General features: G+C 44.0%; 1 protein-coding gene across 5 annotated transcripts in view; it reads right to left on the reverse strand.

The window, feature by feature from the left end:
* elp4 (elongator acetyltransferase complex subunit 4) overlaps nt 1-18,662 on the reverse strand; it is a 338,294-nt gene that overhangs the window by 318,359 nt on the left and 1,273 nt on the right. The window contains exon 1 of one of the 5 annotated variants that reach the window (XM_041198287.1): nt 17,000-17,022. The exons of 3 other annotated variants lie outside the window; for them this stretch is intronic. The gene's annotated coding sequence lies outside the window, so the exon portion shown is untranslated. Of the gene's footprint in view, nt 1-10,660; nt 11,284-16,999; nt 17,023-18,662 lie in introns of those variants that run through there. One more of the 5 variants, XM_041198288.1, reaches the window with a different exon arrangement.

Raw genomic sequence — 18,662 nt, forward strand, 5'->3', positions numbered from 1 at the left:
TGAGACTGGTCCAAACCAGGATGACGACCTGGCAAAGGGCTGTGAGCGCCTCCACCAGTGACTGCTGTATGGCCAGCTTTAGCAAGGAGCTAAACATACTAAGTCATCCAACTGTTTGGAAGCTCATTAGTTTGCGGTCTGTACCCGAGGGGTGAAAAGCGCTGGAGTACTTGGTGGTACTTTCAAGCCTCTGTGCTGTTCAAGTGGGCAGATAAGCTAGAGGCCCGACTCCACACACACCAAATGTGGCTGCGTCTGAATTTACAAAGGGTTGGTCACCTCATACAAAGTTTTCCGAATGCATGGCCACATCCCTCCCCCGCCACTCCACTCACATGTGCTTGTGCACTACCTTCAACTGCAGGGTAGCCCTTGCACTAACAACCACCCCCCCAACCCATCAAGTCGCCTCAACCGTAGGGCAGCCCTTGCCACCCCATCACACACTCCTCCACAAGTCACCTCAACCTTGAAGTCGAACAGGCAGCCCTTGTGAGCGTTGTGCAATGTTACTGTGCACTCACCTCAGAGTTCCCTCCAAAGTGCAGCCCGCCAAGTGCAGGCCTTATGTATGCTGTTGTGAAACACATCAGCATGCAATCACACCGACATGGGTGGATGATCCAGCTAGGGGAATTATTCTGTTGGGCTGGCCTTATAATGACATGCACATGTATTGCAATGAGGTTCCCAATGTCCAGAAAAGTGGCCGGCCATTGACGGTCTGAGCAGACGATCGCAAACTGGTTTCAAGATATCATGAAACCGATTTTTGGCGCTCTCATCACATTGTCCGCTCTTGCCACCGAACATGCCTGACACCAGCGGGCACAGAAAATTCCTTCCTGTGTTGCTAGTTCTTCACTGTCGCTGGGTCAAAATCATGGAACTACCTCCCAAACAGCATTTTGGGTATACCTACACCACATGGACTTCAGTTCAAGACGGCAGCTTACCACCATCTTCCCAAGGGCAATTAAGAAATGGGCAACAAATGCTGGCTTAGCCAGTGATGCCCACATCCCGTGAAAGAATACAAAAAAAAGTTGCTTTCAGTGTCTGGCACTCTCTCAGTATGCATTCTTGAAGAGTTGCACAGAGGTCATCAAGTCTAAGCACAGTAATAAAACTCCTTTGATATTTTCTCCTGTACGGTGCTAATTTTTCCAAGGCAGACAGCACTACAAACTTGTCAGATTCCCTCAAGTCAGTGACTATGAATATCCAGTAAAATTACAAACAGATATTCCAAGCCACTGGCCTTAGCAAATCCAGCAAGTTTATTTATATTGGCTGTACAGTTTATGAAATTACACTGAAGTATTGGGAAGCAGCAGTGCTAGCACAGAACCACAAGAACACAAAGGCAACTGAAGAAATGACATTTGACAATTCAAAAAATTAATTCAGAGAACAAAAGGTACTACACAAATCATGATTTTGCATTGGTGGGGTGGAGAGGGAATTCTGCTTGCAATCCCCCAAAACTCTTTCCATCCATTATAGATATTAATTGGTCAGTTAAGATATTACAAAAGCCCTGTTCCTCCTCAAATAATCATCTCAAACTTAGGATATCTGAAGAGATTTAGAATCCAAAATAAATCTGCGAAGTTATTCGAACATGGTAGAAGATCCTCCCCTGTTCTACGCTTGGCTTTTGCCACTTATACACACAGGAAACATGGAAAGTCCTGAAAAAGTCACAAATGATACAAAGTTTCAACTCCTTCCAATCACCAAAATATAATGTACCATTGTGATGATGCTGATGAATCACATTCCACTTCCTGTAACTTCCTCACTTCTGAACCCCAGAGAAACACCTGATCCAACTTGGTGAGAAACACCTGATCCAACTTGGTGAGCTCTCCATCCTCAAGAAAGTTAGTGAATCAGTATTTAGTCATTCTCTATTGGTCTCAGACCGGATATCCAAGCCCAAGTTCCTCCATTTAAAAGTCAGAGGTCTACAGCACAAAAAAGGCCTGTCGGCCCATCGAGTCTCCGCCAGTCAAACAAGTATTTAATTATTCCAATCCCATTTTTCAGCACTAGGCCCATAGCCTTGTATGCCATGGCATCGCAAGTGCACATCCAAATACTTAAATGTTATGAGGATTTCTGCCTCTACCACCCTTTCAAGCAGTGAGTTCCAGATTCCCACCACCCTCTGGGTGAAAACATTCTTCTTCACATCCCCTCTAAACCTCCTGCCCCTTACCTTAAATCTATGCCCACTGATTATTGATCCCTCCACCAAGAGGAAAAGTTCCTTCCTGTCTACCCTATCTATGCCCCTCAATTTTATATGCCTCAATCATGTCCCCCCTCAATCTCCTCCGCTCCAAGGAAAATAACCCCAGTCTATCCAACCTCTCCTCATAACTAAAACTCTCCAGCCCAGGCAACATCCTAGTAAATCTCCACTGCACTCTAGTGCAATTACATCCTTCCTATAATGCAGATTCCAGAACTGCACGCAATACTCTCTAGCTGTGGCCTAACCAGCATTTTATACAGTTCCAGCATAACCTCCCTGTTCTTATATTCTATGCCTTGGCTAATAAAAGGCTAGTATCCCATGTGGCTTCTTAACCACCTTATCTACCTGTCCCACGATCTTAAGGGACCGGTGGACATGCACACCAAGGTCCCTCTGATCCTCGGTACTTCCCAGGATCCTACCATTCATCGTGTAGTCAGTTTATTTAAGACTGAACTGACTAAGTCACTGAAGCAGCATTGGAGTTGATGGATCAGTGGAAAATGACTCCAATACTATCCAATCTTCATTACCTCTAGGACACACATTTTCTAAAAAGTTTGACATAGCTAAATGTACCCTGTATAACTGAAAAGTTCAAGGTTTTTGTGCGATACTGACCATTGTGGCTCACGTGGTTGAAAATTCATGTTCACGTTGATCTGCACAGATACGAATAGATCTTACTTTTCTAATTTGGGATATATCCACCAATGAGGCAACAGCACCAAGAACATTGTTATCCAAATCAACAGGGCCACAAAATTTGAACAAAGCAAACCAGAAAAAGAGAAATACAACTGCAATTTTGGGCTGCATTTCCAGAGTGGGAGATGGTCATACCAGAAAAGGATATAGGTAATGATGAATCATTTTAAGAGGATTAAATAAGACTATAAAAAATTTGTGTGAAATATAGAACTTGAACATTTACTCTAACCTACCAATATCAACTTAGTTTATCTGTATTTCAAGCCCTATTTTTATCACTTGTCATTGCCCCATCTCCAACTTGCCTTTCCTCTCCAAAGTCCTTGAATGTTTTGTCATCTCCCAAGCTTCTGCTAATTTTCCTGGAACTCCAAGTCTGAATCCCTTCAATCAGCTTTCTGTCCTGCAATAGCACCAAAACGGGTTTGTCAACGTCACAAATAGCAACCTATGTGGCTGTGACAAACGCAAACTATCCCTCCTCGACCTGTCTGCAACCTTTAACACAGCTGACCATACTATTCTCCTCTAAAACCTATCCACTGTCATCCAAACGGGTGGGGTTGTACTTGCCTAGTTTCATTCTCATCTAATTATAGCTAGAGAATCACCATTAATGACTTCACTTTCCATTCCTGCAGTTATCTCTGGTGTCCCTCAAGGGTCTATCCTTGGACTCCTTTTTCTCAACTACATGCTGTGCCAATATCATCTGAAAACATGTCAGTTTTCACATGTATGCTAACAACACCCAGCTCTATCCCACCACTAACTTTCTCAAGCCTCCACTGTCTAATTATCAGACTGTTTATCTGTTGTCCAGCACTGGGGGAGCAGAAATTTCCAATTCAATACTGCCAAGACCATTGTCCTTGGTCCCTGCCACAAACTCCCTCACCACCAATTCTACTAGTCTCTCTGGCAACTGTCAAAAGGGGAAAACCAGACTGTTCGCAACCTTAGTGCCATATCTGACCCCAAAATGAGCTTGCAAAACTGAAACCCTCATTTATGCCTTTATTATATCCAGGCTTGACTATTCTATTCAAAAACAGAATTACCTGGAAAAACTCAGCACGTCTGGCAGCATCGGCGGAGAAGGAAAGAGTTGACGTTTCGAGTCCTCGTGTGTGTGTGTGTGTGGTGGGGGGGGGCGCGGTGGTGGTTTGGGTTGGGGGGAGAGAAGTGGAGGGGGTTGGTGTGGTTGTAGGGACAAACAAGTAGTGATAGAAGCAGATCACAAACAACAGAACAAAAGAACACATAGGTGTTCAAGTTGGTGATATTATCTAAACGAATGTGCTAATTAAGAATGGATGGTAGGGCACTCAAGGTATAGCTCTAGTGGGCGTGGGGGGTGCATAAAAGATTTAAAAATAATGGAAATAGGTGGGAAAAGAAAAATCTATATAATTTATTGGAAAAAAACAAAAGGAAGGGGGAAACAGAAAGGGGGTGGGGATGGAGGAGGGAGCTCAAGACCTAAAGTTGTTGAATTCAATATTCAGTCTGGAAGGCTGTAAAGTGCCTAGTCGGAAGATGAGGTGTTGTTCCTCCAGTTTGCGTTGGGCTTCGCTGGAACAATGCAGCAAGCCAAGGACAGACATGTGGGCAAGAGAGCAGGGTGGAGTGTTAAAATGGCAAGCGACAGGGAAGTTTGGGTCATTCTTGCGGACAGACCGCAGGTGTTCTGCAAAGCAGTCGCCCAGTTTACGTTTGGTCTCTCCAATGTAGAGGAGACCACATTGGGAGCAACGAATGCAGTAGACTAAGTTGGGGGAAATGCAAGTGAAATGCTGCTTCACTTGAAAAGAGTGTTTGGGCCCTTGGACAGTGAGGAGAGAGGAAGTGAAGGGGCAGGTGTTGCATCTTTGGCGTGGGCATGGGGTGGTGCCATAGGAGGGGGTTGAGGAGTAGGGGGTGATGGAGAAGTGGACCAGGGTGTCCCGGAGGGAACGATCCCTACGGAATGCCGATGGGGGGGGGGGGTGAAGGGAAGATGTGTTTGGTGGTGGCATCATGCTGGAGTTGGCGGAGGATGATCCTTTGAATGCGGAGGCTGGTGGGGTGATAAGTGAGGACAAGGGGGACCCTATCATGTTTCTGGGAGGGAGGAGAAGACGTGAGGACGGATGCGCGGGAGATGGGCCGGACACAGCTGAGGGCCCTGTCAACCACCGTGGGTGGCAAACCTTGGTTAAGGAAGAAGGAGGACATGTCAGAGGAACTGTTTTTGAAGGTAGCATCATCAGAACAGATGCAACGGAGGCGAAGGAACTGAGAGAATAGGATGGAGTCCTTACAGGAAGCGGGGGGAGTCGGTAGGTTTGTAATGGATATTGGTGGACAGTCTATCACCAGAATTTGAGACAGAGAGGTCAAGGAAGAGAAGGGAAGTGTCAGAGATGGACCACGTGAAAATGATGGAGGGGTAGAGAATGGAAGCAAAATTAATAAATTTTTCCAAGTCCCGACGAGAGCATGCAGCAGCACCGAAGTAATCATCGATGTACCGGAGAAAGAGTTGTGGAAGGGGGCCGGAGTAGGACTGGAAGAAGGAATGTTCCACATACCCCATAAAGAGACAGGCATAGCTGGGGCCCATGCCTTTCAACTAAAATTCCACCCCTCATGTTTCGAACCCACCCAGGATTACAGGTATCTTCGGGACATAAAACGTTTCTTGGACTGCTATTCCCGTCACATTCTGAGATCCACGCTCAGTGCCATGCGCCGCCATATGAACACACTCGACCTCTCCCTCCAGCAGCACCGCCGTACCCTTTTTCAAAGCTGCGCGTGCCCCTAGTTTCATTTTATTCTTCGTCTCATCCAACGCCTCAACAAGAAACTTTTTCTCTTTCTCTCAAGTGCTAAGGAACGCAAGCTCCAACAACTCATCGACACCAACACCCATCTAGGACCCTCCATCCCTGCCTGTCCCTCCGTCCCCACCCCATCTTCCAATCTCAGCCCCAGCCATGTATTCACTATACGCCATGACCTTCCCCTCTCCGATGCTGAATGTTCAGTGCTCAGCAAAGGACTTAGTTTCATACCTTTACGCCCTCACCTCAATGAATTTTGGGCTCAGCATGATGCTGAACTCTTCTTCCGCCGTCTTCGTCTCCGGGCTCACTTCTTTGGGCAGGAGTCCTCTCCCCGTTCAACAGATCCTTTCACCCACCTCCCATATTCTCCCTCCACCTGGACCCCTCCCTCTGGATTCTTACCTTCTCTTGATCTTTTCATTGAGAACTGTCGGCGCGACATTAGTCGTCTCAATTTCTCTGCTCCTCTCACCCATTCTAATCTCTCTCTCTCTCTGAACTTACTGCACTCCATTCTCTCAGGTCCAATCCTGACATTGTCATCAAACCCGCTGACAAGGGTGGTGCTGTTGTTGTCTGGCGCACTGACCTCTACCTTGTGGAGGCTGAGCGTCAACTCGCAGACACTTCCTCCTACCTCGCCCTGGACCATGACCCCACCACTGAACATCAAGCCATTGTTTCCAGGACTGTCACTGACCTCATCTCCTCTGGGGATCATCCTCCCACAGCTTCCAACCTGATAGTCGCCCAACCTCGGACGGCCAGCTTCTATCTCCTACCCAAAATCCACAAACAGGACTGTCCTGGTAGACCTATCATCTCAGCTTGCTCCTGCCCCACAGAACTCATTTCTCGTTATCTTGACTCCCTTCTCTCTCCCCTTGTCCAGTCCCTTCCCACCTACATCCGTGATTCCTCTGACACCTTACGTCACATCAACAATTTCCAGTTCCCTGGCCCCAACCGCTTCCTCTTCACCATGGACGTCCAATCCCTCTACACCTCCATCCCCCACCAGAATGGTCTGAGGGCCCTTAGCTTCTTCCTCGAACAGAGGCCCGAACAATCCTCATCCACCACTACTCTCCTCCATCTGGCTGAACTTGTTCTGACACTGAACAATTTCTCCTTCAACTCCTCTCACTTCCTCCAATTAAAAGGTGTGGCTATGGGTACCCGCATGGGCCCCAGCTATGCCTGTCTCTTTATCGGGTATGTGGAACATTCCTTCTTCCAGTCCTACTCCAGCCCCCTTCCACAACTCTTTCTCCGGTACATCGATGATTACTTCGGTGCTGCTTCATGCTCTCGTCGGGACTTGGAAAAATTTATTAATTTTGCTTCTAGTCTCCACCCCTCCATCATTTTCACGTGGTCCATCTCTGACACTTCCCTTCCCTTCCTTGACCCCTCTGTCTCAATATTTGGTGATAGACTGTCCACCAATATCCATTACAAACCTACCGACTCCCACAAATACCTCGACTACAGCTCCTCACACCCCGCTTCCTGTAAGAACTCCATCCCATTCTCAGTTCCTTCGCCTCCATTGCATTGTTCTGATGATGCTACCTTCAAAAACAGTTCCTCTGACATGTCCTCCCTCTTCCTTAACCAAGGTTTTCCGCCCACGGTCATTGACAGGGCCCTCAACCGTGTCCGGCCCATCTCCAGCGCATCCGCCCTCACGCCTTCTCCTCCCTCCCAGAAACATGATAGGGTCCCCCTTGTCCTCACTTATTGCCCCACCAGCCTCCGCATTCAAAGGACCATCCTCCGCCATTTCCGCCAACTCCAGCATGATGCCACCACCAAACACATCTTCCCTTCAACCCCCCTATCGGCATTCCGTAGGGATCGTTCCCTCCGGGACACCCTGGTCCACTCCTCCATCACCCCCTACTCCTCAACCCCCTCCTATGGCACCACCCCATGCCCACGCAAAAGATGCAACACCTGCCCCTTCACTTCCTCTCTCCTCACTGTCCAAGGGCCCAAACACTCCTTTCAAGTGAAGCAGCATTTCACTTGCATTTCCCCCAACTTAGTCTACTGCACTCGTTGCTCTCAATGTGGTCTCCTCTACATTGGAGAGACCAAATGTAAACTGGGCGACCGCTTTGCAGAACACCTGCGGTCTGTCCGCAAGAATGACCCAAACTTCCCTGTCGCTTGCCATTTTAACACTCCACCCTGCTCTCTTGCCCACGTCTGTCCTTGGCTTGCTGCATTGTTCCAGCGAAGCCCAATGCAAACTGGAGGAACAACACCTCATCTTCCGACTAGGCACTTTACAGCCTTCCAGACTGAATATTGAATTCAACAACTTTAGGTCTTGAGCTCCCTCCTCCATCCCCACCCCCTTTCTGTTTCCCCCTTCCTTTTGTTTTTTTCCAATAAATTATATAGATTTTTCTTTTCCCACCTATTTCCATTATTTTTAAATATTTTCAAATCTTTTATGCACCCCCCACCCCCACTAGAGCTATACTTTGAGTGCCCTACCATCCATTCTTAATTAGCACATTCGTTTAGATAATATCACCAACTTTAACACCTATGTGTTCTTTTGTTCTGTTGTTTGTGACATCTTTTGATGATCTGCTTCTATCACTACTTGTTTGTCCCTACAACCACACCAACCCCCTCCACTTCTCTCCCCCACCCAAACCACCACCCGCACCCCTCCCCCCCCCCCCACACACACCTTAAACCAGCTTATATTTCACCCCTTTCTTGGATTCACTCAAGTTCTCTCGAAGGGTCATGAGGACTCGAAACGTCAACTCTTTTCTTCTCCGCCGATGCTGGCTGACCTGCTGAGTTTTTCCAGGTAATTCTGTTTTTGTTTTGGATTTCCAGCATCCGCAGTTTTTTTGTTTTTATCTCTATTATTATTGACTATTCTATTCTTGGCTGACCTCCCACATTTACCTCTGTAAACTTGAAGTCATCGAAAAGTCTGCTGTCCGTGTCCTAACTCATACAAAATGTTGGGTCTATACAAAATTGCATTGAAATTTAGGCTTGGACAGCATCTCAGGGTTTAAGTAAACATATAGCCTTAATGGTCATAGCTAACAAAGTAATTCAATTTCAACATTAAAAAGAAATATATCTTGACAGCTACCTATCAACTTTGCCTTCAGGCTCTTCATTTAGCTCCAGATTAACAAAAAAAAGACGAAAGCTATAAAATAGCTCACTTCCTAGCTGTATGTGTGTCCTGTGACACTAGGCACTCAAACTCATGGCCAATTCCACCTTGCCGTCCACCTGCTCCTTCTCACTATTTGCAGAGCTTTCTTCCCACCAACTTCCCCAGTCCTTCAGGCACAGCCTGCCTCCCATTCCCTGCCAACTCCTCCCCATTGCCTCAGGCTAAGACACTCTTCAGAGCCACCATATATCTGTTGGGAGTAAGGGGAGCAATCCATGTCATTGTCAAAGATATAACATACTGCCCCAGACAGATATTTGAGTTGCCTACACAAGCTTGTTTAACATTGGAACCAACACGTCAGCTGATTTCCTAGGCAAGTTCTTTCACTTCAGAAGAAAACAATGAAACTCTAACATAGCAGGGGTCCACTGTTCTGCGATTGAGTTGTTACAGACTCCTGCTCCAAGATTAGGGCAGCAAGCAATGCAACAGACATTTGTTCATCTGAATTAAATAAGTATTTCCTACCATTTTTATCTGGAAAATATGCTATTTTAATACAGAGTTCAATGCATAAAAGCAAACGTAAAACACCAGTCAACATCTTCACACAAAATTAATTTTTAAAACCCTCCCAGCAAAACAAGAGGGAAAATTCAGATTATTTTGCTGGTTCCTAGTGTTAATTTAAAATGGATGCACAGCATTAAGCACAACAAAATACAATATTAATTCACAGCACATGATACTTTGTCTATCGGCCTCTCATTTCCATCCAGTCCAATTTGCTGTTTCAGGCCTAACTTAGCAACTTTCTGATGATATTGCCCCACTGCTTTATTCTAGAGGTTGGCTTACATGAATTCAAATTTATATTATGATTTTCCAAGCAAAATTATGTATATTCACAAATAATTTTATAAGTCATTAACAAGTTTTGCTGGATTAGCATTATGGGCCACTTAGAAAATAGGAGAAACATTAAATATATAGAATGTTATGGTCCCCAGCAGAGATTACCCCTGGACAAGCCTGACCCGAGGGTGGAACCCAGCTTGATAGATCTCAATTTTTATTTGTTTGTTTAGATACCTGGAGAGGGGTTACTGAACAGAGTCACCTGAGTCAGCTCATGAACTTTTAACAAAGGCATAAAACATTTATTAAACAAGAAAAAGTGAACTATATTACAATACTCCTTCACCTACAACTATACCTTACAACAGATATATACAGATTTGTAAGGACAACACAAGTTACAAAAGCTCTCTCATACGCTAATATCCACCTTAAGTACACAGTCCATATAAACCAATAGGTGACCTGTGGTCAGACACACCACACTGAAATCAAGTAACAGATGTGACCTCAACAAGGTGCTATGGATCTCTCAACTCCCTCCAGACACTTGTCATACCGTGAGCCAGTCACAACGAACTCCGTCTTTCACATTCAGGTTTCCAATCTCCACTCTCCAAGAACTCACTTGGGAATCTTCTTCCAAACCAACACCTTCTCTCAGACACCTTCCACAAGGGGTTACCTCCAGGGTTTCAAAATCTCATGTTTCTCTCCCCTGGGTCACCACATGTGTTCAAGCTATTCTCCACACACTCACTCACTCTCACTGGTTCAGCTGTTAACAGTACACCACTGCTTCATATGCAATAGCAAAGAGTTACAAACCTTCAGTTGCCTCTTTGGAACTTCTGACTTCTTAAGCCTTTATATCGCGTTGATTCTGCTTCCTGCAGCTTGGAGCTTTAAGCTTGAAACTTGGAGTCTTTCTCTACCCCTCACTCTTAGTTTCACTTACGGCCTTTTCCAGGTTCCTGTCTCTCCTTTGACTAGAAGGTCTGCTTGGGACTTTCACCTGTTCCACTCCCCTCCATTCTTGGGGACTTTCTTCTTTAGCTTGGGACTTGCTGTCTGTTCCCTTTGCTCCAGTTTCTCTCCGGCAGCTACTTTCAACCAACTTTAGCTTGGGATTAGCTATCTGCCCCTTCAAGGTTGCTTCTGCCTTGCAGCTATCTTCAAAATTGAACTGAAAAATGGCTGTTTCTAGATTCTTGTGTGTCTGTGGGAGGGACCTGCCTCTCTGGACCCTTTTTTGCGTCAGGCAAATGCCCAGCCTCTCCACTCTTAGTTTGCCTAACTTCTCTTATAGTCGTAAACTCGCATTAGAAATGAAGGCACCCTCCAAAGTGAAACCAAAACTCGACTTGACCCTCTCTCAACACACACACAGAAATACAAATCAAACTTAAACATTAAAGCTAAAACTCATTCCTAACGCCAACAAATAACAACACAGCCCACTTAAACACTCTCTATTTCCCAACAAGAGAAATCACTTTGGATAAAAAGTTTGGATAATAACCAAGTCTTTCAGTATACAAAGCAGTTAGTTTTATAAATTCCCAGTTCATACCTAGTTTAAACAGGATCTTTTGTTGTTTGAGGAGGGTGAGTGACAAGCAAGTGACTCAATGACAACTCCAGTGTAAACTACACTGTTGCACCATGTTAAAATAATAAAAAAAGCCCGGCTACTGGATTTTAAGGTAAACAATATCTTTTAAAATTACCACAACTTTGGGTCATGTGCTAATGTGCATCAGCACATGAATGATAAGACTAGGAGGAGAAAGAGATGTCAAATGTCATTCATTTTGAATGTCCATCATAGATGGATTTTAAAAGTGATTATTTGATTCTAGCCTCACTGAAAAGTACTCACAGGTCTAAATGTTTAAAATGAATTGCAATTTTTAAAAAAACTGCTAACAGGTTGTCACGCAGTTCCATGGAATAAAGTTTGCAACGCTAAGTTCCACTGGCTGCTAAATACCTAAATACAGTTTGGACTTCAAAGTAATTCACTGCTTACAGCACTTTGAGATATGTTAAAGTGGCAAAACTAGTATTAAAAAAAGTATTTAATAAATTTCTCCAGTCCAGAATGTTGGACAAATTTACTTTAAAATCCATTAGATATCTAAACAGTTAACAGTTGGGAAACATTTGGTATGACATTTAGAAGATCAAAAGAAGTGAGAGGACTGCAGAAGCAATGAACGTTTGGGCAGGGGAAGGCTTCGCTGCTTATTTAAAATCAAGAAAACATCCCATGGGCCAAAGTTTAAAATTCCTCTGTAAATAGCAAGAATCTCTGTCCAATATATTTACGTCTAAGAGATATACTTCAAAACAATTCATACATTTCAAACTAAATTGGATAGCAACATCAGGCTTTCTTCTCAAGAGGGTGTGAGAAGCATCCAGTTAGTCTCACTCCCTTCCTGCTTCCCCACCTCCTTTATAAAAGCTGTCTCCCTGCATATAAGGCAAAACCAACAATCAGTTCTGGTCATTCAAAAACAAGGGAGACATTCTGATCGATTGTGTCAAGGGACTGTTTTTTTCCTACTTATTCATCCACAGGATGTGGGTGTTGTTGGCAAAGCTAGCATTTATTGTTCATCCATAAGATGATGATGGTGAACTACCTTATTGAACACCTACAGGCCAGTTTGATAAAACTGAGTGGTCTATGTATTTCAGAAGGCAGATAAAAATCAACCACATTGTTGTGGGTCTAAAACCACATGCAGACCAGGCTAGGTAAGGACAGCAGGTTTTCTTCCCCAAAAGGACATTAGTGAAAGGGCTTTTTACAATAAGCCATTAGCTTCACCGTCGCCATTACTGATATTAGCTTTTTATAACAAACTTATTAATTCAATATCAGAAATTGTCATGATGAGATTTGAACTCACGTTTCTGGATTATTAGTCCAGGTCTGCTGGATTACATAACCACCATGCTATAGTGCTTCCAGAAATACTGGAGCAATGTAGGTTTTCCCACACAGAAAGGAGGTGTAAACTTAAGAGTTACAAGTCAATCCTTTGCAGCACTGCAAGGATAGGATAAATTGTAACCTTCAGATGACATGGGCTGAAGATGGTCATGTCATAAGGCCAGACTTAGTCCCCACTTTAAAATGCATAGGCCCAGAACTTCCAATCTCCAGGGGGTTGTACCCAAGCGGTACCTCAGAAGGTGTGCTGAAGGAACCACCCCCCACCCAGAGGGAGCCCACACAAGGACTGAATGGCAATTGCCTGGGAAGTTGAAACTTCCGATGGGCAGTTACCCTGCACTGGGAACCATTCTATACTCCAATTTAAAACCCTCCGTGTAGAGTAGTCAGGGGGTTAGGAGGGTATCAGGGGCTGTGGGTCAGCACTATAGTTAGTCAGAAATTAGAAGTGGTTTTAATTCTTCTAACATTCCCTGGGTAACTATTCTGTAACTTCCCCCAACACTGCTGCAATGCAATGAAGCCTCAGGAACCCACTGCACTACAGGTTTCTCACCAAGCCCCGAGACAGAACATTGGGCAAGAAACGGGCAGCTCCCTACTAAAGGTAAGTAAAAATGAGCAGAGTAGCAACCCAACTGTGATGGTCACTTCTCAAAGGTTCTGGTCCATTATTCCTGACCTCGCTCTTAGCATTTAAGTCATAAATTTAACATCCTGGGGATTACCACTGACCAGAAATAGAACTGGACTAGCCATAAAGGGCCTCTTCTGCATTGTGTGATTCTATGATATAAATACTGTGGCTACAAAGAGCAGGTCAGAGGCTGGAAATTCTGCAGTGAGTAACTCACCTCCTGACTCCCCTAGGCCTGTCCACTGTCAAAATCAGGAGTGTGATTTCCACTTGCCTAGATGAATGCAGCTCCAACACAAGAAGCTTGACACCATCCAGGACAAAGCAGCCCACTTGATTGGCACCCTTCACTCTTCCACCATCGACACACAGTGGATGTAGCATGTACCATCTACAAGATACACTGCAGCAACTCACCAAGATCCTTCAACAGCACCTTTCAAATCTGCGATCTCTACCACCTGGAAGGTCAAAGGCAGCAGATGCATGGGAACAGCACAAGGAAGTTCCCCTCCAAGCCACACACCATCCTGACTTGAAAGTATATTGCTGTTCCTTCACTGTGCTTGGATTAAACTCCTGGAACTCTCTTTCTAAAAGCACGGAGGAGTGTACCCACACCACAGACTGCAGTGGCTCAAGAAGGCAGTTCACCACCACCTTCTCAAGGGCAATTAGAGGTGGGCAATAATTGCTGGCCTAGCCAGCAGTGCCCACATCCCATGAATGAATTTTTAAAAAAAATACAAGCGTCCATTTATAATAAACTCGCTGTACAATGTGGCAATGGAAAGGAGTGTCAGGAAGGAGGAACTGTATGGTCTTTCTAGATTAAGATTGCCAACTCTAGTTGGACATATTCCAGAGGTTTCAACACATCATCCCCCACCTCCAATTGGTCAAACAGCCTTTCCCCAACCCTCATCTCTTATATTTCAAAGGAAAGAATGATAGAATGTCCTTTACCTGTGCTGTAACCATTTGGCCTATGCAGTCTCTCTGCAAGAGCAATCTAGCCAGTCCCATTGCTCCCTGCACTTCTCCTGCAATCTCTTTCCTTTGAGGTGGTTATCCAATTCCTTTATTGAAGTCACGATAAAACAGTCTCTACCACCCTTTCAGCCAATATATTCCAGATTGTATCCATTGTGCAAAGCTTTCTTTCCTCATGCCACTACTGGTTCTTTTGTCAAGCACTTAAAATCTCAATCCTTCAGCCAATGGGGCCAATTTCTTCCTATCTATTCTGTCTAGATGCCCTGTGATTCTGAACACCTCTATCAAACTCCTCTCAATTGTCTTTGCTCAAAGAACAACGTGTGCTTCTCCAATCTATCCACATAACTGAAGTCCCTCATCCCTGGAAGCATTCTCATATTTGCAACCAACAAAAAAAGTGTTCAAGCAAATTTAATGTATTTTTAAATGCTCCTTATAGCTTTTCCTCACAGGTGCCAGCTGTGACTCAGTTGGTAACTGAGGTTAAGGGTGTGTGGATTTTAAGGGTTAATGTGGCACTGAAGAACAGTACCACCCACAGTATGATGTGGAGGCACACATGACAGTAGACAGGTGGCAGGGTGATGCAGGGAGAGTCTGAGAGAAGTCAGCATAATGATAGCACCTAGATAGGGCTATAGCTTGGAGATACGTATATGGTTGTGTACATGGCAATAAACAGTTTATGTTCAACCACACAAGCCTCCAGACCACTTAGTGAGATACTGAACAACCTCACGACATGGTGGCAGCAGTGGGACAGACCCTAAAATCCCAAGGCAGCTAATGAACAAAATCACAACCTCAAAGAAGCTGGAGAAGGAACCCAGAATCTCAAGGCTAGAAAAACTAAAGAAACTGTAGCCTGATCTGAGTGAAGTGCACCTGAACCAAAGACACAGTTGGAGATCACCTAACAAGAAGCTCCATTGCAGACATGGAGGGTGAAGAGCAGAAGAAAAATCCATGGTGCAGCTAAAGGACAGAGCACAAAGACGACCACTGCCAAACTTGATCAAACACAGAGTTTAAAGGACCTAACCAGATCACAAAGGGTGAGCAAAATTCATAAAAAGGCTGAACTTTCCTTTTAAAAATAACCAGGGCACTAATTAGGTAGAACATGTCAAGTGTTTAACCAGCGTGGCTGGAAGAATGCTGCAGCTGAGTCCAAAGTTGGTGCCATACCATATGGCAGCTGAGCTTGAATAAATGAAAAAGGTTTTTAAAATGGCAGCCAGAGCCTAATACGTTATCAGGTTTTCAAGCATAAAAAACGAAGCACCTGGCCCAAACACGTGTTTGAAGATTTCCTGCAAATTTGATTTGTTTAAAGAATCAGACCCGTGATTGCAGCAGGAGCCTGCAGAAACCCAACAAGCACAGGAAGAGAGAACTGCTGCAGCTGTGCCATTTTGAAAGAAAAAAAATTAAGCCTACCCTCCTGCTCTTAAAAACAGCCAAGGGGCATCAATTAAAACTACCAGACCAGTGAGTTCATGCAAGGGCCAAATGAGATGCAAAATTGGGAGTCAGATTATAGGCGTGCAAAGTTGACTCCATACCAAGTGGCAACTGAGGCCGAATGAATGAAAAAAGTTCTTAAAACGGCAGGCAGAATTAAGTAGGAAATGGGAGGAAGTGCAAGTTAATACATTCTTGTACTTACTTGGTAAATTTGCCAACAATGTAATCATAAGACAAGGTACGGGTGAATCCTCAATTACATTAGGTGAGATATTAAAAGTTTTTGACAATAATTTTAAACTCCAAGTGGTGAAGAATGCAGACCTTAAAAAAGTCTGGAACGCACCTAATACAGTGGCAAAAGGAAAAGGAGACCCCGCAGTAAGGAAGACAATACTCAAGCAAAACACAAGGTGGTCACAGACCTTGTCAGTGCAATGAAGTGCATGAGTCAAAGAGTTCAGTGCAGAGGATAGCGGGTGAGAGGCATCTGAAAGGCTTATGAAGTTTTTTCTAAATGCTGAGAGTGTTCACACTGCAACAGCAGGTGACAGTGCAGAGAGAGCAGATGGCTGTGAATGAAGAAAAGTTATCTGATGTATCTCAAACAAGAAAACCAGCAAAAGGAAAATGAAGCTATTCCACAAGAAAATGTTTGTATCAAAGCTGAATTGGAAGAACTCAACCAGAAGTACAGCTAGGCATAACAGCAGGTAGAAAAGGTACTCAAAGAAATCACTGCCCTGAAAGCCTCTGAGGAATCAATTCATGCCCCTGGAAAAACATGGAGCTAAAAAAAATATCGAATACTACTTCAGAAAAAGCTGCATTAGAACTACCAGCAGCAGCAAAGCAGTGCACTGAAGTGCAACATGAGTTAGCAAGAGGTCAACAAGGAAATAAACAGTTGAAAGAAAAGCTAATTATTCTTTAAGGTCGAATGCAAATAGAGTACATAACCCTTCAGCAGCATGCAGAAATGAAGCCCATCTTGAACAGCAGAATGGAAGAACAGCAAAACAAAGTCGAGCAGATTCTGTTAAATTACAAGAAAACTCAACTCAATATGAAGCAATTGAGCTTCGCAAAGTCTAACCTGTTGAAGGACCTTCTCATGCTACAAGTATCCCTCAGGTCAAAGTTTATTCCTCTGGAAAATTATGAAGAGAAGCAAAATGAATTGGTCATTCCGAGCAAACTGAAGAACCAGTTGGCAGAGAAGATTCAGCAATGTTCAATATTCCAGGAGGAAGCCAAGAGGTACAATAAAGAGGCTGAAGAGCTGAAGAACCAGCTGAATGGAAAAAAGGAGGCATTGAAAAGAAAATCTGTAGAGCTTTCCAAGCTGCAAGCAGATAATGAAGCCACATAGCATGATTACAGGACGGAAACAAGTTAAGACTTTACCGGAGACAGACCTAGCCAACAGTGAAACCAAAAATGAAGGACAAGGACGAAGCTCTGCAGCAGGCAGAGAAAGAAAAAGCAGAAATAAGATCCAGAAATGTAAAACCGACGCTGAAGATCAAGGAACTAGGAGGAAAAGTACTGGATGCTTTAAACTTACGGAAAACAAATGAGCTGTTGAAAAATGACATGGCTGAAATGAAAATCAAGAACTTAGAATGTCAAGAAAACAGTTGAAAGAGAAAGTAGAAGCTCTCACAAAGGAGCGTGAAGAGTTTCAGAAACGGCTAGCAGAAGTAAAGTTACAAAATGTGAGCTTGAAGGAATTACTGATGAATCAGAAGTTGGTTGAATGCAGGATTAACAACCAAAACTGATGAAACTTTGGAACTTCATCGTGAAACACCAAAATTCCTGAACTTCGATCCAACATGAAGAACATGAAAAATGAGATGTGTGGTTTGGAAGAGCAATTGCAGACTTCAAAAGCAGATAATGAAAATTCTAAGAAACAGATAAAGAATCTAATGAGTGAATTGGAAAACTCTAAGGAGCAATCAGGGACTACGGAAGAAACACTCCAAAAGGAATTGAATGCCCGGTGAAGATGTTAAGCTTGTATAAGGATTCTACAGATAACTCAGAAACAAAGACAACTGAACTCACCAGGGTAGTGGCTGAACTTAATGAAAAGATTGAAAAAAGTACAGGGAAATAAGAGTAAACAAATATTTGGCTGAAATTGTGAAACAAGTGGAAATGAAGGTCCCATTTTTGGAAGGTCAACTTCCAGGAAGAATATGGCAGTCACCACCGCAAAAGAAAACCCGAGTCCACTCTGAACAAATGGAGCAAAAATTTCTTCCAAAAGGAACGGGATAAGACAATGGTATCCGATCAAAAAGGATGGATTGGCAACAAAGAAAAGCATAACACTAAAGAGTGCAAGAAGCAAACCAATTGTTGACACCCAAATATTTGAAACACCAAGTACTACAATTTCCAAAATAGACAGTCAGCCCGAAGCAACTGAAACTACTACTCCTTCCAATGGGAAGGGAATGAGATCTGGAAGAGTCATAAAGCTTCCAGACCATCTGCATTTGTAATGTCAGAGACTGGAGGAGGGGAGAAGGGACAGCATGTAAAGAAAGACAACACGGTTAATATGTTGGGTAAATACTTGTGGGGCGGTGTTTAAAAAGGTTGTTCAGCAAAGCAAGGGTTAAAGTGGGATTAGAAAACTGCAACGCCCACGATGATGTAGAGACACACACAACAGTAGACATGATGCAGAGTGGTGTATAAAGAGTCTGAAAGTCAGCATAATGATAGATAGGGCTATCCCTTAA

This window comes from Carcharodon carcharias, chromosome 10 (genome assembly GCF_017639515.1).
Source record: "Carcharodon carcharias isolate sCarCar2 chromosome 10, sCarCar2.pri, whole genome shotgun sequence".
Taxonomy (NCBI): domain Eukaryota; kingdom Metazoa; phylum Chordata; class Chondrichthyes; order Lamniformes; family Lamnidae; genus Carcharodon; species Carcharodon carcharias.